This window comes from Ovis canadensis, chromosome 7, assembly GCF_042477335.2.
Source record: "Ovis canadensis isolate MfBH-ARS-UI-01 breed Bighorn chromosome 7, ARS-UI_OviCan_v2, whole genome shotgun sequence".
Lineage (NCBI taxonomy): Eukaryota > Metazoa > Chordata > Mammalia > Artiodactyla > Bovidae > Ovis > Ovis canadensis.
The window spans coordinates 98,566,671-98,590,749 of NC_091251.1; the positions used below are offsets into that span (position 1 = coordinate 98,566,671).

The 24,079-nt window shown below is 55.8% G+C and overlaps 2 long non-coding RNA genes across 2 annotated transcripts; one reads left to right on the top strand and one right to left on the bottom strand.

Moving 5' to 3' along the window:
* Nucleotides 1–6,775: 6,775 nt before the first annotated feature.
* LOC138443209 (uncharacterized) lies at nucleotides 6,776–7,781 on the top strand. The gene is made up of 2 exons (XR_011258027.1): nucleotides 6,776–7,043; nucleotides 7,348–7,781. It is a non-coding gene; the product is annotated as an uncharacterized lncRNA (long non-coding RNA).
* On the bottom strand, nucleotides 7,358–23,065 carry LOC138443210 (uncharacterized). The gene is made up of 3 exons (XR_011258028.1): nucleotides 22,679–23,065; nucleotides 12,443–12,670; nucleotides 7,358–7,564 (listed from the first exon to the last, which is right to left on the bottom strand). It is a non-coding gene; the product is annotated as an uncharacterized lncRNA (long non-coding RNA).
* Nucleotides 23,066–24,079: the final 1,014 nt, after the last annotated feature.

Genomic DNA, 24,079 nt, shown 5'->3' on the forward strand with positions numbered 1-24,079 from the left:
GGAGCTAATTCCCTGACCAGGGACCAAATCCAAGCCCCCTGCATCGGCAGCAAGGAGTCTTAGTCACTGGACCATCAGGGAAGTCTCTTCCAGGCTGTTCTAAGCATTTTCCATACCTTAACTCACTGAGTCCTCATAACAGCCCTGCCAAGTAGGCAGCATTACAAGCTTCTCCCGCTACCTGAAAGTAGAGTATTTCTATGAAACATTTTGTTCGTTGAAATGGCATAAAATAAAGTAGCTATCCTAGGAGAGAAATTGATGAGCCGAAGAATTGATGCTTTTGAACTGTGGTGTTGAAGAAGACTCTTGAGAATCCCTTGGACAGCTAGGAGATCCAACCAGTCCATCCTAATATTCACTGGAAGGACTAATGCTGAAGCTGAAACTCCAATACTTTGGCCACCTGATGTGAAGAGCTGACTCATTTGAAAAGACCCTGATGCTGGGAAAGATTGAAGGTGGGAGGAGAAAGGGACGACAGAGGATGAGATGGTTAGATGGCATCACCAACTCAATGGGAATGAATTTGAGTAAACTCCGGGGGTTGGTGATGGACAGGGAGGCCTGGCGTGCTGCAGTCCATGGGGTTGCAAAGAGTCGGACACGACTGAGCGACTGAACTGAACTGAGGAAAGGAAGAAACAGATGTTCAGACACAGTTCAAAACTTGAAGTGACTTGAGTCTGACATGTTGAGTGCAGTTTCCTGGGAAGGGGCCTGGTGGGGCCACCCTCAGGGTTTGGGGTGTGCACTGCCTCTATATAATGCGTGCAGCAAAACAAGCATTGCATTGCAAATGCTGAATGCTGTCTTCACTTTATACCTTTATCATAAAAGCAAAAATCCTCTCTGGATTTCAGTTAGCAAAAACAGGTACTAATGGTCTTTTGCAAAAGGAAAGTGGCATAAAGCAACCTTTCAAAAAGTGGGAGGTACCTGAATGACCATTACACAGATGAGGAGACTGAGGCACGAAGTGGTTTGGGAACCAAGGTCACACAGTGATACTCTAAAACTGGATTCCAGCCCACCAGTCTAAATCCAGCACTGCTCAACCCAGAGCAACTGAGGAAGGAAAGAAAAGCAAGAGTGCCCATGACCTCCGGAGAGAATTGGCAGGGAAGACCCTGCATTCAGACACTGGGCAGTGCTCTGAGGGAGAACCAACTTGGTTCCCAGCTTGGCACAGTCCACAGGAAGTGACCTGCTGCCGCCTGGCCTCCAGGGAGATGCCCTAGGGGCGGTTCTCCATTCAGTAGCCCCATATCTTGCCTAAGTCCTGTGAAAAATAAGAGGTGGACAACAGGCTGCTCAAAGCCCTTCCCATTCATTCTGTGATCCTAAAAGCACACAGGTGCAGCCCCTTGGTGGGGGTGGGGGAATGGTCGCTGCCAGAGGAACTGTGTGGAATCAGATCACCTAGTGGGTCCCCACCAGGGGAATAGACTGAGACACCCCAAACACACACACACACACACGCATGCACACACAACCCAACCCCCTGCTCAGATGCGCAGTGTGGTGCTGGAACCAGTCCAGTTCAGTTCAGTCGCTGAGTCATGTCTGACTCTTTGTGACGCCATGGACTACAGCACACCAGGCCTCCCTGTCCATCACCAACTCCCAGAGCCTACTCAAACTCATCTCCATTGAGTCGGTGATGCCATCCAACCATCTTATCCTCTGTCGTCCCCTTCTCTTCCCACCCTCAATCTTTCCCAGCATCAAGGTCTTTTCAAATGAGTCAGCTCTTTGCATCAGGTGGCCAAAGTATTGGAGTTTCAGCTTCAGCATCAGTCCTTCCAATGAATAATCAGGACTGATCTCCTTTGGGATAGACTGGTTGGATCTCCTTGCAGTCCAAGGGACTCTCAAGAGTCTTCTCCAACACCACAGTTCAAAAACATCAATTCTTCAGCGCTCAGCTTTCTTTATAGTCCAACTCTCACATCCATTGGAGAAGGAAATGGCAACCCACTCCAGTGTTCTTGCCTGGAGAATCCCAGGGACAGGGGAGCCTGGTGGGCTGCCGTTTATGGGGTCGCACAGAGTCAGACACAACTGAAACGACTTAGCAGCAGCAGCTCACGTCCATACTACAGGAAAAACCATAGCCTTGACTAGACGAACCTTTGTTGGCAAAGTAATGTCTCTGCTTTTTAATATGCTGTCTAGGTTGGTCATAACTTTTCTTCCAAGGAGTAAGCGTCTTTTTATTTCATGGCTGTAGTCATGCTGGAACCAAGGACCCCGTAAAAGGCCTCTGGGGTCTCCCTGTAATGGCGCCCAAGAACCACCAGGGGTCGCTGTGTAACCAGCAGGCTGAACGATGATGGCGAGAGGATTTTCTCCACCCACCGACCTTAGGGGACTGGGGAAGCCAGGCAGGAGGCCCAGGTGGAGCAGAGGGACGGCCCTGTCCCCTGGCCTCCAGGCCAGCAGAAGCACCCCCGCAAAGACACGCGTCGTGAGCCATGAGACTGGGGACAGCAGAGGGTGTCATCCCAGGCCTGAATTGACACAAGGGGGAGATGATGCCAGGGCACACCTCCCCATCCCAGCAAGCCCGGTCCAGGAGCTCTGCTCAGCTTCCTGGGGCTACCCACCAGCCACAGAAGGGGCCACGTACACTGTGCACATCTCTTCAGCTCCAGGGAGCAGAGCTCCCCCCGCACCTTACCCCCAAGCAAAGCTGGTTTACAGTCAGGTGGGCAGGGAAGGCTCAGACTGGTCACTTCCAGCCTAACCAGAGTCCAGAAGCCAGCAGGCCCCATCACTGGCTTCCTTCCCATCCTCCTCGGGCCGTGGAGGGAGACAGATGAACGCACGTGGGTTTTGTCCTCACCTAAAATGGCAATCCGCTCCAGTACTCTTGCCTGGAAAATCACATGGACAGAGGAGCCTGGTAGGCTACAGTCCATGGGGTTGCAAAGAGTCAGACAGGACTGAGCGACTTCATTCACTCACACTCATTCCAGCCTCTAAACCCTGAGGCTCCACGCACTGGAGGGCCTGGGTATTGCAGCAGGACTTGGAGCATTTTAATTTCCTCAGGCCCCACCCTCCTGAAGACTGCCGCATCACCCTGTGGCTCCCTGGGGTCCGGTTACAGTTCTGGTACTTCTGTTTCCCCAGGCGGGCCTCAAGGGAGGGAATGTCTAAATGAGGAGGGGTGGGTGCAGGTTTGATCCCTGGGTCGGGAAGATCCCCTGGAGTAGGAAATGGCCGCCCACCCCAGTATTCCTTTCACTGCGCTCATGGGGTAGCTTGGAATATCCCCGTGGACAGAGGAACCTGGCGGGCTAAGGTCCATGGGGTCACCAAGAGTCAGACTCGACTGAGCACAAGCACTCACCGGGCGTCTCCCTCAGGCCTGGGGCTCAGCCCCTTCAGCTCCAAGTCTTTTTGTTTCTGACAGCCATGCAGAGGCCTCCACCTAGCTCTTCCCGGAAAGGAAAATCAAAAGGGTTGAGGGGGAGAAGAAGGCAATATGCGTGTAACTGACTCAAAGCCCTGTGTGTGAAATGGAAAAGGAAGGCAGGGATGGGCAGAGGTCAAAGGGACGCAGGGATGCAGGAGAGACCCTTTGCCGGTGCTGGGAGGTAGGGGTAGGGGGAGCTGAGTGAGGAGCCTGCTTAGATAGAGGGATGAGGGTTGTGGTCTGGGTAATGGCTACTGAAGGTATCAGAAGGGTGGTGGATGCATCAAACTAAAAAATTCTGTTAGCATAAATCACCCGCTGTCCTTCCTTTACCCATCAAAGCACAAAGACAAACTGACCACCCAGTGGAGGCTGCACCATGGCAAGCAATATTGGGGATGCATCCTGCTCCCAAATGCGTTATGGTCTGGGTCTAGACAGGAAGACAAGACTCAGGCACAAGAACGTGTGTGTGTGTGTGTGCACGTGTTGTGTGCAGCACTGGCCGAAAAAGCTCACTACAAGTGTGTGAGAGCCCAGCTATTCAGTGTTTGCTCACAGCTGCTCCCTGATCATTCCTAGCGCAGAAAATACAACAAACATACACAACTCCCAGAAGCCTGACTGATTCCACAGGGTCTGGTTAAGATTTTGCACCTTTATGTGTCTGTGCACGTGTGTGTACCTGTGTTTGTGCGTCTGAAAGCAGGCACATCGGTAGCATCTGTAACTTTGTGCTGCTGCTGCTGCTGCTAAGTCAGTTCAGTCGTGTCCGACTCTGTGTGACCCCATAGACGGCAGCCCACCAGGCTCCCCCGTCCCTGGGATTCTCCAGGCAAGAACACTGGAGTGGGTTGCCATTTCCTTCTCCAATGCATGAAAGTGAAAAGTGAAAGTGAAGTCGCTCAGTCGTGTCCTACTCTTCGCCACCCCATGGACTGCAGCCTACCAGGCTCCTCTGTCCATGGGATTTTCCAGGCAAGAATACTGGAGTGGGGTGCCATCGCCTTCTCCGAACTTTGCGCTAGAAGGCATTCTAAGATCTGTTGCATGTCAGAACAACAAAGGAAGCCAGGGCTCCCATAAGCCTCTTACTATACAGAAGGGGAGGAGACAGTCCAGCGGCTGAAGGTCACTCTGCCTCAGGTCATTCAGCAGCGAACAAAGTAATAAAACTGGCCGTGACACTTATCTCACGAGACACCAATCTGTGGGCTCCCCGGAGAGCAGAAGCTGAAGCCATGCTGGAAACGGACTATGGGAATAGTTTTCTGTTCTGCCCACAGCAACAGCGGGGAAGGTGAAAGCGCCTGGTGTTGCTGTGCCATCCTGGGACACGACAGGTATGGGGAGACGATGAAGGGATGTGGTTAAGGGCTGGGCTCTGGAGATAAACTTCTGTGGCTGGAATCCTGGCCCTATTACTTACTAGATGCTTCTTTACAACTCAGGGCTTCCCTGGTGGCTCAGATGGTGAAGAATCCGCCTGCAATGCAGCAGACCCGGGTTCAATCCCTGGGTCAGGAAGATGCTCTGGAGAAGGGAATGGCAACCCGCTCCAGTGTTCTTGCTTGGAGATATATACTCCTTGGAGAAAATACTCCTCTTCCTCCATGGACAGAGGAGCCTAGTGAGCTACATGCCCTGGGGAGTCGGACGTGACTGAGCGACTAACAAGCTTATTCTCTTTACATTTCTGCACCTCTGTTTCCTTTATCTGGAAAATAGCCGGCCCACACCCTCAACTGCAGCTGCGCTGGACAAAGCCAGCACCCCGCTTGCTAGCCTCACTCTCACCAGGAGGGGGCTAGAGCTTCTATCTGGGTTGTCAGATTTGGGAATTACAGAGTAAAACAGTCAAAAAGGAAGCTCATGTGCTTGGAAGCCCAGAGGATGAACTCTGGGGTCCCAGCAATGGTCGCTGGCGTAGGTGGGTCCCTCTGCCAGGAGCATTCGGCAACAGACTGATGCCTAACGCGTTTTACATCTTGTCATTTGCTTTACTCTTCATTTCCACTCCTGCCTTGCGTCGTCTCATATCAAAATCAGCAGGAGCCATGAAGCCGGCCTTGTCTTCATCTTAGGCCAGAGGACCCTGAGCTCAGAAGAGAGGATTTTTCCTGCGGCTGGCGGGAGCCTCGCCTAGCATATCGAATCCAGGTTGGCCATGGCTCAACCCTGCAGGCTGGGTACCAGGCCTTCCTTAGCAACCGCCACTAAATCACGGCTGAGAGCGCCTGCTCGTGGGATCTGGGCCCCCGGGGTGGGTCCCTGTAAAGAAGCCACACTTGAGCCTGAGCCCAGCAGAGCTGGTGAGAGGAAGCGCGTGGGCTGCGTGCTGGCATGGGCCCGCCTGCCCCTCCACCCCTGAGAGAACCCGTGACAAACAACCTTGCCTGGTGCCCAAGCACCCTGCCAAGCCCTGTCATGGTAAAAGCCTGGCAGGCTTCTTAAGGAGTCCAATTTCAGCCCAGCGGGTGGGGAAACCAAGGCAGCAAGAGCCCAAGGTGACCAAGCTCACACGCGGTGCTGGCAACCGGAGGCTGGGCGTCCAGGGGTGCACGTTGACACCGCCCCCCCCCCGGGCCGTTGGACCTCCCCAGCCAAGACTCTGGGACCCGGCAGAGCCCAGAGAAAGACCCAGCACTTGTCATCCAAGAGTCCTCACTGCGGTCCCCTCTCTCCAGGGCAACAGAGCCCCTGGGCAGCTCTCCCCACCCCCCACTGCCAGGAGCCCCCTGGGGCATCAGGTCCAGGCCAGGAATCCAGCTCTGGAGCATTCCAGCTCCCAGCTGAGTGCCTGGAACAGCAGACATCAAAAAAACTGGCAGGCAGAGGGAGAAGGGAAGATTAGATCATTACAGCAGAATGAAGGCCACCGAGCAACCCAGGGAGGGAGGAGGAACAGAGGCCAAGAATGTGTTCAAGGCAACCTGAAAACTCCTTCAGATTAAAGCAGGCCCAGACACTGGCGGCCGCCCCGCTGCCTGAATTACTAGCCGGGGTGGGGGAAACCTGGCGTGTCTGCGCTCTTTTCAGGGACCCTGGGGCTTAGCAGCTAAGCTAAGTGTCAGGGAATCTTGGGGAACAACAGTAGGCATGTCTCGTGACCTGGGTGAAGAAGACACACACTTGAGCACAAAACCCACGTGGGCAGGCATCCACAGGAGCGGGTGTGTGTGTTTGCGTGCAATCTACAAACATGTTTTCACCAGGCTCAAGGAGAAGTAATCAGTCATGTCCGAGGAATCTTAGCAACAGCCATCCCCAGAAAAGGCTCCTGCCAGCTGGAGCGGCGATGAGTCAGCAGAGGCAGCCAGGGTGGGGAGGTTGGGGGGTGGGGAAGAGGCAAGCTCTCTCGCCCTGGAGCCGGCCTCTCCCTTCTCCCGGCCTGGCCGCCCCGCCTGGGTCACTGCTTTGGCACTGATGTCCGAGAACGCATTCCTGGAACTGGCCGGCCCAGGCCGCTCAAGGGTTTCTCCCTCCTCCTCCCTCTTCCTCTCCTGTCCCCACACCCGCCCTTTTTTTTTCTTTCTTCTCGCTGCAAAACCAAAACACCACGCTCTCACGAGTTCAGGAGCTGCGGCCAAATGGCAGGAGCCAGCGGGGCCGGCTGCAGGTCTGGGACACGACACGGGAGCTGCCCAGGCCTGGGGTGGTCCTGCTGGGGGCCGCTGAGTTCGGCTTCAGTCCCTCGGGGTTCAAGTGTCATTGCTCCAGGGAACAGGAGTTCAAGGTCGTGGCTCCTGGCGGGGGGGAGGCTGGGGTGGGGGGGAACAGACTGTGCCCACCTCTGCCCCCCAGAGCAGAGCCTGAGGTTGCTGACATGGATAACGGGCGGGCGGGGGAACCGGGGATGAGAGGCACTACCACAATCAATCGGGGCTCCACTGCCTGGGCGCGTGTTCGTTTTATCTTCACAGCAGCCCTCAGGATGGTAGAAGAATCATCTCCTTTTACAGATGGGGAGATGGAGGTGCAGACAGGTAAAAGGGATTTGGCCCAAGATCACAGAGCTGTTAGGACAAGAGTTGGATGAAGTGAAACCAGGCTGGAGCCACCTTGGGAGCTTCAACTGATGGACCACACAGCCTTTCTTCCCGGGCGGCACCTACCACACGCGTGCCAGGATCACCGCACCTACATAAAACAAATACAATAAAATCCAAGGAGGCTAGTGCCATACCCCCGACCCCTCTCCCCGCTCCCGCGAGCCAACAGATCTGGGTGAAGAGCCATCTGCAACCTCAGCAACCGTGGTAGAGACAGGGGTGGAACAGCCTGGCCCAGCCTGAATCCCTGGCCTCTTTACTGGAGGCAGGAAATGAATAAAAGCTAAATGAGTTTGAAAATGCCAGGAGGCAGTGTTTATCCCCTCTCTCCCTCCCCCTCCCCCTGGCAAGGACCGTGTATAGTTACAGTTTAATCTTGGAAATGCCAGACAGCTGTTCCCCGTTGCTAAGAGACTGGCCCACATTATGCAGATGTCAGGGACCTCAAATGTCTGCCGGAAATTACAGATCATGTCGGAGGAGCAGAGGGACCTTCTCTCGGCCTGGGGAGGCGCAGCGGGAGACCCCCACCCACCCCACCCACTCCTGGAAGCTGGGGGTGGTGGATGGCAGAAATAAGGGGCCCAGCCCTCCCTGGGTCTGCCCCCCTGAGGCTCTGGATCCTCCCTGGTCCCCCTTCTGCTGCCCTGGCTCCCTCCTTCCTGCCTACCCCGCCCCGCCTCCACCCAGGCCTTCCGCCTTGGACCACTGTGTGGATGCCCATCTCCACCCGCCGCCCCCCTCCCCTTTTCCTTCTGGAGCATCATTCTTCACTTCAGTGTCCTCCAGTCTCTCATGCAGTCTTCCCTGCCCCCAGGACGCAGCTAACCTGATTGAGACAGCGCTCCAGGGAGAGACAGCCCCCTACCCTAGGAGGCAGGGGTCCCACTTCCTGAGGCCCCCCTTCCCTCACCTGGGGCTGAAAATGGACACACAGAGCAGGCACTCACACACCCCCTCCCTGACATTGTCCCTCACCACCGCCCCCCACGGAAACCAACAGGAGGGCCATCGGTTACCATGGTAACTGCAGGCTACAAGAGTAGCTGCATCCCTGGTCCCTGGGGAAGGGCAGCTGCCATCCTGCAGGGCAGGAGGGCCGGGGGGTCAGAAGGGAAGCCCTTTGCCAAACCTGTACTCTAATGTGGACCCTGACCGAAGGTGACAGAGAAATCTAGCAGGGCCCTGAAGGATGATGGGGGGCAGGCAAAGCTCCTCACTCAGGCTAGAGAGGGGCTCAGAGAGGCTACCTGGCAGTGCCAAGGGAATTATAGCACCAGCAGGGTCTGAGGAATGACCCCCCCTGGGCATTGTGGAGATGGGGGAGGGGATGGGGCCTGGGCATAGATTGGGTGCTGACTACCCGCTGTTGCCCTGCACGTCCACGGGGTACCCTTGAGGGCAGCAACTTTATCACGCTGCCCTTGCATCCACGCTCCTCTGCTTGCTCTCCCTGCTGCTGGCTGAGTGACCTTGGCTTCCTCTAGCCTCATAAAATAAAGCCAGGCATACTTTATGTGCCCTGGAAGGTGGCTGTGAAGATAAGTATGGGGTGTGTGTGTGAGTGAGCCCATAGATCAGAGCACTTTATTGAAAGGTTCGTGGAAGCCTCATGAAAGCAGGGCTGTATTACCAACCCAGCCAGACTTCCCTGGAGATGCTGATGGGAAGGGCATGCTATTTACACAGCTTTCCTTCCATATCGCCAGGTCTTCCTCCCTGCCAAGTGAACACCACCCTCACAGAGGACCTTACTTTTGTGCCCTGGCTCCTCATGCCAGCCCCTCTGCCCCCACCCCACCCCAACACATTCCTCCCGCAATGCTGATGTCAGGTGGGGAAACTGAGGCACAGAGACTTCCAAGACCTCCCAGAACCATCATAGACCATGAGCTCCCCCATGGCCCCTCAGAGCTGCCAACCCTGCACCCACATCCTGCAGCCTCAGCCCCTGCCCTGGCTTTAAACCTCAGGAAGGCCTTGACCTCTGTCTCCACCAGTTAGACCCCCAGGTCCCTCCCTAGTGCAAGCTGGGCAAATCAACAGACCCCTTTAGCTGTCCTTCCCCTTCTGGAAAATGGAAACAATAGTAGTAGGGACCTCTTTAGGGTTGCTGTGAAGATTGGATGAAATGAAACCCACAACCCGCTGAGTTCCGGCTAAGATCTCAGTTCATTTCAGTTCTTTTGTTAAAGTGGAGCCCTCAGCTTGGCACTGCCTCCGAAGAAGAACCGTGTCACGTTTCAGCAGAGAGAGGAAGGGAGAATTCCTTGGCTGCGTGCACACCTGCTCAGCAACTGGTTTCTGCCCCTTTGGAAGCTTCTGGAAAGGTGGTCCGGGACAGTGCCCCTGGGGAAAACTCTGAGGACCAGGCACTAGCCATAAAGACTTGGGAGGTTCCTTGGGACCTCAGACAAGATGCTGCTCCAGAAAAGGAAGGGATGGCAGAGGATGGTGTCCCCATGCCCCCCCGCTCCCCACCCCCCGCCCCGTGGAACTGCTGAGAGGAGAAAGGATGTGGTGCCAGGCAGGAGCCCCGAGACCAAGCAGGGCTGGCTCCCCGCGCATTCAGACACTCACAGCCTTCCTTCGGCAGAAGGGAGACGGGGCAGCTGCTCAATCTCCTCTTTGTTCATCTTTCTCTCCCCCTACTCCAGGCCGCATCCTTGCATTTCCTCCCCTCCCCTCCCAGCTTTCTCTCTCCCTCGTTCACTTTCTCGCCCTTCCTCATCACCCTCCCCGTTCCATCCCTCCCTTGAAGCGGATTTCTTGCTTTCTCATCCTTTCTTCTCCCTCAGAGCTCAGAATCACACTTGGCAGCCAGTCGTCCTCGCCTGCCTCCCTCCCCTGTGTCCTTCCCTCCACCCGCTCCTCCAGCAGCTTCGCTTCTCTTCCCTTCCCCTCCCCAGTTCCTCCCTCCTCCTCCTTCCCTCCTGTGTCTCCTTTCTCTCCCCACTTACCCTCCACCTCCTCCTCCTCTCTCCCTCTCTCCCTCTCTCTCTCTCTCTCTCTCTCTCTCTCCTCTTCACCTAAAAGAGACACTTCAAATCCCCAGGCAGACAAAGCCAGGTCAAGGTCATACCTCAAGCCCTCCCCAGCCCTGACCTGGGAGACTGGGGTCCAGAAACCAAGGTCAGAGCAGAGCAGAAAATCAGAGTGGGTTGGGGAGAGTCTGTCTCGGGATCCAGACGACCCCCAGGGCACCTGGAACCCTCTCCCTACCGGGATTCTTATGCCAGGCCACCTGCTTCTCACAAACGCCCCACCTGGCTCCCAGCTCCCGGCTGCATGCAGCCCGTGGAGCAGGGAGTGTCTGAATCCTCACCTTCCCTGGTTCTGCTTACCTCCTTACTCTCTGCCCTGGTGAGTCCAGGTGAGAAGGAAGAACTTAGAAGCAGTCATAACCTGCTTTAAACTGGAAGCAAAGGGCTGGGGAGAGGTGGGGATTGTTTCATATAGGAGGGGCACATTGTAATAGAAAAAGCATGAGGCTTTAAAACCAGACAGGCTGAGCTTGAAATATTGATTCTGCTTCTTAGCAGCTGATGACCTTGAGCAAGACACTTTCTGCACTCCAGCATCCACTTCTGTGCAATGGGGATAACAAAGGCACCTCCATCCTGGGGCGGCTGCGAGAATGCAGGGAGAGAAGGCACGCACGGGAAGTGCTTGGCACCACCGGTGGCTGCTCCTGTCTGAGTGCCAGTTTTCTCTCCTTGGAAGAAAAAAAGGCTTCCTGGAGGAGATGGGGCTTGTCTGGGGTGTTGAGGGATGGGTAATAATAGTAATCATCCTTCTATTTTTGTTGACACCAGGTGCGATGCTAAGCGTTTTGAATGCATTGTCTGCTTTAATCCCCAGCAACCTTATGAAGCATTTATTTTTTTTACCTCTTGGGTGGAAGCTGATGCTCAGCCAGAGGAGGCAATTTACCCCAAGTCACACAGCAAAGTGCAGAAAGAAAATTCTTAACTCCTCTGCTATCACTGGGGGTGGGGGTGAGGGCAGGACAGAGTGACAGTCGGCAAGACCCAAGCGCAGTCCCAGCACAGTCCATAAAGGCGTGCACAGGGGACAGGGGGCCCTGGTGTGGCTGGGGGGGTACTCTAACTGAGGCTAGCACAAGCCCCTGGCTCCGTCTCGGGTCAGACTCCAAGCCTTCTAGTTTCCTGGCCCAAGCCAGATTTCTTGCCCAAGAACCAGGTGGGGAGGGGATGGGGTAGGAGTCCGGGTTCCCATCTCTGGAGCATCATGTCCCAACCGGCCCCCTTCCTTCCCACACACACACACATCCTTTAATCCTGATAATCCCTGAGGTTCCGTTCCTGCCCCTTGTATGGCAAAAATGGTCTCTCTTGGGTTTTTGCCACCCCGTGTTGTATAACCGGGATAATCGACTCCCTCTCTTCTGGGGAATCAGGACCGGGCTCAGACGGCCGTGAGACCTCGGGAGGCGGGTCATCTACGGGGAAAGAGCTCTTGGTGAAAACTGAAAACAGAAGGTTTCTGGTGAGAAGGGCTGAGCCCTGGAGGGCACTGGCCAAACAGGTGTGATTGCCCCACCTCAGTCCCCAGCCGGGATCCCTTCCCCCAGCCAGCTCTGATTCCACCGGCCTGGCTTTCAAAGAGAACTCTGCAGTTTCCATGGCAACTCACCCACGTGGTCTCCGCCTTGGAGGCTGAGGAGTGGGGTGGGGCGGTGGGGAGAGCCATGAAGGGCAGCTGACAAGCAGGCAAGAGGAGCTCCTGGAAGGTGAGGGCAGAGTCCCACCCTTCCAGGCCCTGCCACCCCTTAGGTCTTCACCTCTCCCTCCCGGGGGTCCCCCCACCCCCACCCCCGGCCAGCCAAGATCCCACAAAGCCCCCAAGGAGAGAGGGGAGGGACCCCCAGGGCAAGAGGCAGCAAGATCACTTCCGGCTGTTGTGTCCTTGACCTGGGCCGTCCTTGGATCACGTCCTCTCTTACCTCTGTCCTCTTCAAGGAGAGGTCTGGAGAGCCCGAGTCGGAGGGCACCTTCACTCACGTCTCAGCGTCCCTTTCCTGTGAAACGGGGTCTTTGGTGTCTGGTTCTGGAGCTGGGGGTCTGAATTCTAGCTCTCTGAGGCTGTGTCCTCCACTTTACAGTGGGTTTGAGCACATCCGCTTCTCTTGTGTTCTCAGAGGGCAGCACGTGAGATGACATTTGTGAAAGTGCTATGTGAGAGAAAGGAAAAAAAAGCATATAAAAGAGAGGAGCAGAGAAGCTCCCGGTGAACTGGGAGGGCACTCAGAGCCCCCACCTTTGCGTCTCTTTGTGGCCGGGGGCCTGGCTGTACTGCAAGGAACCTGAAGTTCAGAAACCCTTGTATTAAAGCCTTGACTGGTTTGTTGTTGTTGTTTAAGCCCTCACCTTCTTGTAATAACTGTATCTTGATTGATCGCCCCTGGACATGACCCCTTTCCAAGAGCATCTCCTCCTGGCCAAATATCTAGTCTAGAACCGAGCGCCCCGTAATGCTGCCTGGCTGCCCTGCCTCCGTCATGCTGATGCTTTAGGTTGAGTGAGGCTTTCCCTGGAGAAGCCAGCTCATCCTTCTCTGGGCGTTTCCACCCTTCCTCCCCTCCCGTCTTTAGACTAGGAGGCTCCCTTGTGGGCTCTGGCTGGCAAGTTCTCTCCAGCCCTGCTGGTGGGGACTCATCTGGGCTTGGTCCCCTGAGAGACAGCCAAAACCCTGGAAAGCTGAGCTTAGCAGCAATGTGTGTGTGTGTCTGTGTTAGTCGCTCAGTCGTGTCCGACTCTTTGTGACCCCATGGACCGTAGCCTAGCAGGCTCCTCTGTCCATGGGACTCTCTAGGCAAGAACACTGGAGTGGGTTGCCATTCCCTCTCCAGTGGATCTTCCCGACCGAGGGACAGAACTCAAACAAATCTCCTGCATGGCAAGTGGATTCTTTACCACTGAGCCACCAAGGAGCCTGCCACACCCCCTACTCTAGGGAAAGGGTATAAATTTGGCCATTTCTGTCTCTCTTCCCCGCCCCCATCTCCATGCACTGGCTCAAGAGGAATCCCCCCAGGCTACAGTCAGCCACCAGCTAGAACCAGTGTGTCCCTTCCCTTCTCTCAAGAGCCCCTGTTTTTCCCTGAGCTGCTTCCTCCTGCCCTGGGACCCTGAGGGAGCCTCCTGTCTCCCTCCCTGGGTCTCCCTCCCTCAGCCATCAAGTGGGGTGCTCTCCAAGCCCCCGTTGGCTCTAAAACACTGACTCGGCAACTCTCTGCAGCTGGCAGAAGCACCAGGCTGCAGCCTCCTCCCCCACAGCCCAGCCCCCCTCTTTTCCTTTGTCACCTCATTCAGCAGGGCCCCCGAATCCCAGAGAGGGTGGCTTTCATTATTTTTTTCTTTATTTTTATCAAAGGGTATTTTTTTTTGTCAAAAATTGTGTTTCCCCTGAGAGCGCGCAGCCTCTGAGCCGGCTCCCCTTTGTTTCCATGGTGACAGCAGCTGGCTCACATGTGTGGTTGCTATAGAAACAAGGCTGGTTCTCCTCCCCTCCCCTCTCAGTTTCCCTGCCTTCCTCATCACCTCACCACCCCTCCTTCCCCTTCACACCACTTGGGAGGCAAGAAAGAGCAACGGGAGCCCTCCCTGCCCTGGCAACTGGCACCTTGGGAGCCAACTGGGTCTTGGTCCCTAGCTTGGCTGTCAACGTGACTTGGCCCAAGGGCACATCTGCAAGAAGCCCTTCCTTCCACGCCCTGCAGTGCAGCCATCTGATCCCAGGCAGCGTGGGGCACAAACAGCCTTGAGACAAGGAGCCGTGAGCATCCTGCCTCCAACAAGGTGGTGGCTGCCTTCTCCCCGCCCAGAACACAGCCCACCCCAGACGTGTGTCCGGCACCTCGTGTTACACACAAAAGCCTCTTCCTGCCACAGAGTAGATGTGTGAAACCAAAGGAAGGCTTCTGGGGGAGAAATCAATGGCAGGAGAGATGGAAGCAGAGGAGAGAGGGAGCTGTCTTGCTCATCAGTAGATGTTACATAGGTTACGTGTCATTTTTCCCACTGACATGTGTGCTCTTAAAGCGCAGGGGCCCTGCCTGACTTGTCTCTGATGAATTCTCAGTGTCTGGGGAAGACAGAAAACATCATATCCACCAAATGCTTCTAGTGACTTTTTTAGGTGGTGACTCTTATTAGACACCCTTTTCGCTTTTTCGTGGCCATCAGGTGTTGTGTATAAAACGAATACACAACAGGCTTATTTGTTTGATCTTAAAGAAAAAAAGGGAAAGGCACTTAAAAGACGCCAGAGACTGGAGGCTCTTCTCCCGAAAGGCTGGAGCAGGCGGCTGCATGCCTCCCCGGCCTCTTGCATCACACGCTGGGGCCCAGAGAGGTGAGATGGCGCTCCACTGGGCCTGAAAAGAGGCACCTGGGATCTAAAGGCAGATCGGGGGAGAAAGGCGGTCAGCCCAGGGCAGGGCGGGCCAAGTGAGACTCTGACATCTGCAGGTATCAAGGTGACTGCAGCCGTGATACCCACAGCGGCCCCTGGCCGCCTCCGCCCGCCGCCCCCCCCCAACCCCATCTCCCAGACCCAGATTTGGCCTCAACCGGGCTAGAGAACGTGTACAAGCAGCCCACCGACAGGGAAAGTTTCAGAAGCCCCCGTCTAGGTCTCCAGAGACACAGGGCTGGCGGAAGGACTTCTCAAGGTCAAAGAAAATGTCCTGCGGAGTCTTGTCCTTCAGCCAAGGGTGACCCCGTCTCTGTCTCCTTCCCCCCAACCTGCAGTCACCACTCTGGGAGCGGACCTCAAGGCACCTCGCAAATCCTTGATGGTGGGGGGTGGGGGGCGGTGAGCCTGACGGATCATGTGAGTGTCCCCACAATCTCCCCACTGGATGGACAGACAGATGACAGGGGCCCGGGCTCATCCCTGTCAGCTAATCCTGCCAGCCTTAAAGGCAGAGAGGGGGACTGGAGGAAAACAAAGAGGAAAGGCAGAGGCGGAGGGAAAGCGGGGTCTGGCTGTCCCCACCGCCCAGCAGAGAGGCCCTCGCCTTGCTCCTCTGTGCTTCTTGGTGAGGCCTAAGGCCACTGGAACAGACTAGGAGGCACGGAGGGTCAGGGGCTGGGCAGGGGCACAAAATGCAGGAGGATCAGGATTTTTCTTGACGGGGCTTGTATTCAGTGCTTGGTGGTTAAAAAAAAAAACAATTGAACATCCGAGTTGTACTTTTAAGGCCATGAAGACTTCATAGCAAGAAAACAGCCATATCGTAAGATTCCGATTTGCCCAGAAGTACCCAGTTTGAGCCAAGGCTCTGAAAGGGATGCTGTCATTCTCTATCGCCTCCTCACCAAAGCCAAGCAAGCAAGAGCGCCTCTAGGGTACCGTCAAGCTTCCCTTCACTGTGGTGTGCGTGTGCGAGGGGGACCGAGGGTCAGAAGGCCCAGCGATGGATTGTGTCCGCTCTATAAAGTCTCAGAGACATCACCTCTACCACAACCCTGATGAGAAGTTCCTCTACCCTCTGCTTGAATGCTTCCTGTGATGGGGATCTCATCTTCTTACAGCTATGTCCTCTCCCCAATCGTGGGTTCCAATTTTCTCTCACTAATATTTGTGCTATTCTTTTCATTAAAAAAAAAAAAAAAGCCATGTTTCTTATTCTTTTCTCCTTACAGAGAAGATCAATGACAAATAGCATCCGGGTGTATCTGTCATCCGTGAAAGCTAAACTAGCCCTCACCCCAAGCAGGTTTTCCTGATTCTAGCCAAACTTTTAAAGCTCCCTTCTTTCCCTCTCCCCTCTCCAATCTTCTGAAACACTGTTTTGCCCTTGGCCCTTTCTGCAAGCCTCAGCCCCAGGCGGGGTGCAGCGGGACGGGTTCTATTCTTGCCAGCTCAGACGCGCCTTTATTCTTGCCCTTGGTTCTGTGCCCTTCCTCCAGCTTTGAACGTGTCCTTCTCAGTCTGAGCTCATCCGCCAGCTCTGCGATGATGCACCTCATCTCTTAGGCTCCTCCCCTTCTCCTTCTCATCAGAATCTGTCACGGTTACACGGTCAGAATCTCGTTTCCAGACCAGTGCAACATTCTTCTTTTAAGGCTCACCTAGAGGGTCATGCCTGCCTTTTCTTTCCATGCTGAGTATTACCAGACCATGTTAGAAACGTTAGCGTCCTCCTCTCAGTTCCTTTGAAGTGGGAGAGATTATTTGTTTCCTAAGGCTGCTGAGATAAATTACCACAAACTAGGTGACTTAGAGCAACAGACGTTTATCCTCTCACGGCTTTGGGGGCTAGACGTCTGAAATCAAGGTGTCAGCGGGGCCGTGCTCTGAAGGTTTTTCGAGGGGGGCAGCTTGATTCTTCCAGCTTCTGATGGTTGCCGCCAATCCTTGTAGACTGATTACACCAGTTTCTCCTTCCATCATCACATGGCTTTCCCTGTAGGTCTCTCTGTACCTGGGCCCATATTTCCTTTTTATAAGGATACTAGTCTTTGGAACTAGGGCCCACACTGTTCTAGTGTGACCTCGTTTTAACTTCATTATATCTGCAAAGACCCTATTTCTAAATAAGGTCACATTTCCAGGTTCCAGGTACGTATGACTTTTGGGCAGGGGACTCTACGTGACTCCCTCACCCTCATCTTTGATTTCTCTCTCCCTTACTCCCACAACCCTCTAAAGCTTTACAGTCAGCCTGGTTCTTCTTCCTTGACATCCTTTCAGCCCATCCCAGTTCACCATCCTGAAAGCCAGGCCCATTCTGTTCAGCACCGACTCTGGGACCAGACTGAGTCCTGGCTCCCCTGTTTCCATATGGTAACTTGAGAATGTTACTTCACCCCTCTAGGCCTCACTTGCCTGGCCTGCGAAGTGGGGATAACGGAACCTGCTTCATAGGATTGTCGCGATGATCAAGTGAATTCCTCTTTGCAAAGAGAAGAGCAATGCCAGGCACAGACAAGGCCATAGAAGTGTGAGGTATCATGTCAGGCCTTGGTCCTCTCAAGCAGGGGTTACTGCGGCCGCTCCCGAGCCAGCCGCTTCCAGCTCCAGTCTGTCTGCAAGACACAGATTTACCATGTCATTCCATGTCGTCTAAATGTGTTCCACCTTCAAGGCAAGGTCCAGAAATTTCCAGGGGAGAACACAGGACCTTTGGCGAGGTGGCTCTAACCTACTGTGCCCCCAACTCAGCTCTCGAAGCCCTGTGCATGCAGGTGCACGCGCATATACCTGTGTACACACCCACACACACACAAACATAAATTGTCCTTAAGCCGTGCTGCGACCTAACTGTGGCTCTTGAGAAGCATCAAACTCTTTCCTGCCTCTCAGCCTTCATACCACTGCTCCTCTCCCCAGACGTCCGCTACTTCTCCTTCCAGGTAGATTAAGTCAGGTCCACCATCTCCAGGGGGCTTCCCAGGTGGAACTTGTGATTCTTTACAATGTAGGACACACAAGAGATTCGTGTTCAATCCCTGGGTTGGGAAGATGCCCTGGAGTAGGAAATGCCACCCCACTCCAGTCTTCTTGCCTGGAAAATTCCATAGGCAGAGCAGCCTGGCAGACTACAGTCCATAGGGTCGCAGAGTTGGACACAATGGAGCGACTGAGCGTGCGCGCGCGCACACACACACACACACACACACACACACACACACACCATCCCCAGGACACACTACCCCCGCCCCCAAGCCTTCTAGCCTCATCTGGGCCCTGACTCCCAGGGCTCTGCCCAGTCTCTGCCCCTCACAGCTGGGGAGCTGCTCCAGGACCGGGACTGTGTCCCGTCTCTGCATCTTTGGAATGTTTCCTAGAACACAGCAGGGATGTGGACATGAATGAAGCACATGGGAAGAAACGATACCGTATTTCCCAGACCTTGCCGGCACACCTTGATCTGTCTTCCCTGTTTCCCACTTGACTCGACACCCACCTGTCTTCACTAGCTTGCCAGGACCCTCCATCTCCTGCCAGCCCCAGAGCTTCTTCCCCTCCAGCACCCTGCTCTTCTGCAGCCTTTCCTGGCCTTCTGGGCCTCCCCAAACAGCCTGCTTAAGACCCCACCCCTCCAATTTTAGCTGATCTTGTTTCATTCTTCCCTTGCTTGGGCGACTCATGGGCTGTCCCTCCCTGGAGGCTGTTGCTGGCACCGTGATTGGATTGCTTGCACACACATGCCGTCTGGGGACTCACGGGAAACCCCTTCCTAGCGCAGTTATATGTGGGCAGACGGGGAGGGGAGAGAAGGCCCAGGAGAGAAGTCTCAGCAAGAGAAGGCCCAGGAGCCCTTGGGGAGGGAGTGCTGGGAGGCAACTGAGAGGGTAAACACTCACCCCTGGAGGGGGAGGCTTGCACTCAACCTCCACCACTGCAGGGCAACACCCCAGGGCATCCCTTGCCAGGGGTTTGCCAGGGCACCCGAGCCCCTCAGGGCACTTTGCTGGCAGAGAAGGAGGTGGTGAGGGAGGAAGCCTTTCTCCTGAGGTGTCGCCCACGGGGAAGAGCCTCACGGGGCTGCTCCAGGGCCCAACGGCTAGCAGAGGGAAGGTGGGCCTCGGGGTGCCCTGGGCTTTGAGCAGAATTACCCAGAGCCCCAGGCCCCAGCCAGAAGGACTTTAACAGAGCCTCACCTGACCCCTTTCTTCCTGTGGGCTGGGGGGTGGGGTGGGGGTGTGCAGGAGCAGGGCTGCTGGTCTAGCACTCAGAGGGCCCATCGCAGCAGCAAGGCCCCATCTCCAACTCCTGACCTGATTTCCAGCCACCACCTCCCAGCTCCCTGAGCCTCTCGGGGCTTCTCTTCTGCATAAGAGGCTCCCATCTCCAACCCCCAGCACCCAGTTGCCCAGGCCAGAAGCCGAGCAGCCTCCTTTGAGGCCTCTCTCTCCACCAGGCAAACTGAGCCAGTCACCAAGAGTGGTCATTTCAATCCTGAACCCCGCCCAGCCCTCGGCCACACCAGCCTCTGGCCCTGGACGCCTCTGACAGTCCCTTCACTCCCCTCCACATTCCCGCTCTCCCAGATCACAGTGTGACCAGCAAAGCTGGAGGCAAAGGTGAGTACAGAATAAACAGTTTGTTGATCTTGCAGGACACCATCCCACAATCCTCATCTCCAGGTTTTCTGGCCACCCTGCAGTCTTCACTAGTAGCCCAAGTGGATTTGCTCACTCATACCTGATCTTGTCTCTGTTCTGTTCAAATCCTCCATAGATTTCCTCTAAACTCAGAAGGAAAAAAAAAAATGTCCAAAGGTGTAACTCTGAAGCCACCTTGGGCAAGCTAGAGGAGAGCTGGGGGTCTCCTCCACCCAAACCCCTCGTGATGGGATTCACTGTCTTCTCTTGACTCTTAAGCAACACCCCTCCCTTAGAGTTTCCCCAGTTCCCAAGCTTCTGGAAATTTGCCTGAGCAAGTTTATCTCTAAGCCTACAACAAAGGTCCATGTAGTCAAAGCTTTGGTTTTTCCAGTAGTCATGTATGGATGTGAGTTGGACTATAAAGAAAGCTGAGTGCCAAAGAATTGATGCTTTTGAACTGTGTGTTGGAGAAGACACTTGAGAGTCCCTTGGACTGCAAGGAGATCCAGCCAGGCCATCCTAAAGGAAATTAATCCTGAATATTCAATGGAAAGACTGATGATGAAGCTGAAACACCAATAATTTGGCCACCTGATGTGAAGAACCGACTCATTGGAAATGACCCTGATGCTGGGAAAGATTGAAGGCAGGAGGAGAAGGGGACGACAGAGGATGAGATGGTTGGATGGCAACACCAACGTGATAGACATGAGTTAGCAGAATCCAGGAGTTCGAGATGGACAGGGAAGCCTGGCGTGCTGCAGTCCATGGGGTCGCCGACTCAGACACGACCGAGCGACTGAACTGAACTGCCCCGCTTGGAAGAGTACTGATGGCTAGGCACTGCCTCCTGCCCTAACCAGCTGGAAGGCTGGGCCAGCAGTCGGGCCGGGTCTGCAGTCCCCAAGCTGCTCTAGGTGCCACGGGGAGGTTCATGCAACCCCAGGGCCAATGCAGGGACAGTGAGTCTCAGCCCAGAGCCCCAAGGGCAGCGCCAAGCCCTTCCTTCCCGCTCCAGCCCCCAGGCTCCCTCCACTCTGTATTCGAGGCCCACTCTCTGCTTTGGTGGGCTGGTGACCATTTCCTAGCGGCCCCAAGCTTCTCTCTGCCTATTCATGGGCTCCGCTCCCTGTGATACTGACAGCCTCCTCTCCTGCTCCACCCAGAGAGAGAGAACCAGGCCCCAGGGAAATGGTGCCCCTCCTTGCCCCCGCCACTCCATTCCTCTTCTGCCCTTCTCTTAAGGCAGGAGGGTCAAGAAGAGCGTCCGTGATGACCACACACACCTCAAGGATCACGGGGGCCTTTTAGGCACTTGCTGATTTTCATCCAGACCCACGGCCTGCTCTGTGTGGGTTTCAGGAGAGCCCTCTGGTCCAGTCTTCTCTACTCCAACCCTGGCCTGTCTCCCAGGTCCCAGCTACACACGGGAGGGGGCGCCACCGAAACAAGGAGGCAGGGCTGGACCACCGCCTGCCAAGCTCCACAGCCCGCAGACCCCACACAGCTTCACTGGAGGACATGGACAGACAACAGTGTCCACAGGGGCCTGACTGGACTGTAGCAGGTGGAGGCATAGGGTTAAGGTCACTGTGCTCTAAGCACTCAGCTAATCATATTTACTCTTTAACCACTCTTTGAACCAGAAAAACAGGCTCAGAGAGGTTCAAGGGACCAACGTCACACAGCCAGCAAGTGGCAAGGCCCAGATTCTCTGACTGTAAAGTATCACTTTGAGCCAACTCCCGGCAAAGGGGGTCTTTTCCTCAGTGCGCCCCCCACCCCAATCCCCACCACCCGCCTGAATCCTCCTTCACCACCTTTCCAAGAGCTGGTTCAGCCAAGCCTAGGGATACCACGCCCAGCTGGCTGCGGATGCGCAGCTCCGCCTGCCCCAGAAGGACCTAACTGTTAATCAGGAGCTCTGGTATCCAGGCAACCAGCCTACCTGGCTTCAGATAAGCAGAAACAGCTGGGAGCTGCCCAGGCTGGGAGCTGTCCGTGGGGAGGGAGAGGCGGGCGCCAGCCAGCCGGACGGCATTATTTTTGAGTTTGCTCTTCTCACCTTCCTTCCTGGCCCCCATGGCTTGAGCAAGGGCCTTCCCACAAGCTCATCCTCACCACTGTCGAAGGGGAGGGGTCTCCCGGGACTCGGCCCAGCCGTGAGCCCTGCACACGGGTGGGAAGCTAGTGACCATCCCTCTCTCTGTGAGGAAGGAAGGGAAGGAAAATCGCTCACAGGCAGCCAAAATGCAGGGGCTCTGGGGTCACCTAAGAAACAACAGCAGTTGCGGTTCACTTCTCAAGGACTCCAGGACCTACTGGGGCTTCCCAGGTGGCAATAGTGGTAAAGAACCCGCCTGCTAATGCAGGAGCCGTAAGACATGCAGGTTCAATCCCTGGGTGGGGAAGATCCCCTGGAGGAGGGCGTGGCAACCCTCTCCAAGATTCTTGCCTAGAGAATCCCACGGACAGAGGGGCCTGGTGGGCTACAGTCCATGGGGCCGCAAAGTCGGACACGACTGAAATGACTTAGCAGCAGGCCTCATTGACAGGATTTCCTCTTCCCCGTTGTCAGACCAGAGGCAAGTGCCAGTTCAGCTAAATCCCCCCACCCCACCACACCCTAGCGTGGTGGGGTGATTAGGAACGGGAAGGGGCCCAGAGGCATTGTAGAGGAGCGGGCTGGCAGACCAGCTGGGACTGGTTCAGTCCCAGTTCTGCTGGTCACCAGCCTGGCCACACCCCCTCCGAGCCTCAGTCTTCTCATCAGTGAAATGGAGATGCCAACAGCCCTCAGGCTGGAGAGGGGGCGGGCAGGAACAAGCGAAAGTGCGAGAAATGCCAGCACAGTGAGTGCCTGGAGCAGGGCTTTCTTCCCTTCCTCGTGTCTGGGCCTGCCCCTGCCCAGCCTGGACACCTCCCCACATGGTTCTCTTCTCCTCTCCCCAGCTATTTCTGTCTCCTGTTCTAAAGGTCAGCGCCTTTCCGGGGACAGCAGCTGCTGCCTCTCTGTCTCTAGGTGGTGTCAGGCCCCCATGCCCGCCCCAGGGACAGCGGGCGCCCCAGATGCTTCCCCCTCCCTCGCCTGCACCCAGGACTGCTCTGGGCAAGCCCACCTCACTTTGCGCACGGTTTTCCAAGGCTGCCACTCAGCCTGGAGCACAGCCGTTTATCAGCTGACCCTCTGACCGCAGCTAGTGGCCAGAATGCCCCTGCCACTCCTTCAGCCCCCTCAGGAGGACCAAAGCTCACTGCGGACCGGCGGCGGCGGCGGCGGGGCCTCTTCCCCAGAGTTCCGGTTCCAGGTATCACCAGGCCCTCCCTGAGGGCTGATGGCCTGTCCCTAGAAGGCAGCTTAAAGGAAGAGACAGCGCATCCACATGACTCAGGAAAAATCATCGTGGAAACTTGAGGATTAAACCCCCCTCCCCTTCCCACGCTGCCCCCTCCCCTCTGCTGGCAGGAGGTGGCGTATCTTCTGGAAGCCCATGCACGTGTTCCCTGTCCCCAGCAGGGTGCACACCAGCACCTGAGCAGCAGGGGGAGGGAGAGGAGCAGATGGGTGAGTGACACACCCCTGTAACCAGAGCTTCAGCAACCAAGCGGCTACTAAGGGAAGCTGTGGAAAGGCAGGTGGCTTCCTCCAAGCACTGCTGAACCGCCTCCAGGGGAGGCCCCCCCATGGGATGCAACTGACCCCCTAAGCACAGACTTGAAGCTTCCCCGTGGGGTCAAGACTTCATATCCATCTCTGGCAGCCCTGACGGTCCCCTCACAGAGAGGAGTGGCAATCATTCCCATTTTACGAGGATGAGAGCCGAGTTCACCCAGTGCCCCTGCCCACGCCTGTCTCATTTTCACAGAGGAGTTCCTTCAGGGGATCCCAGAGTGTCCTGACCCAGGGCCGGGGGTTGGGGGCTAACCATTCCCACCCCTCATCTAGGTCTGACCTCACCCAAGGTCTCAAGCAGACAGCTGAGTGGACGGGACTGCCCAAGGCCTAGGCGGACGACAAGTGCGTGTATCAGGGTGGTGGAGGAGGAGGAAGGCTTCCTGGGAGCCCCAACCCCAAGAAAAGCAGAAGAGAAAGACACAGCCCCTGGGCCCGGGGGAGGGGTGGGCTGGAGCTGCGCCCACCTCTTCCTCCACCCCAGGCCCCCACCAACCTCTCCCATTCCATCAGCACCACCGCCTCCCCAGTCTCCTCCCCGCCTCCCTCCATTTATCCCACTCCTGCTCCACTGGTTTCCTGGAGAGGAACACAGACACAAAAGCAAGATAAACAGAACAGAAGGGGGCTTGGGAGGAGCATTCCAGAGCTAAAAATAACAGGGTCAGCTGGCCAGGACAACCTGGAGGCCCCGCTGCCCCCCACCCTGCAGGGTGGCCCCAGCCAGCACCCCCACCCACGCACCCGTCCGCTCTCAACTGGGCCTCCAATCTGAGAAGTCAGGAATGCTGTCTCCACACTGGCCCCCAGGTGTGGGGCCACAGCCAAGGGACGGGGAAGCCCACCC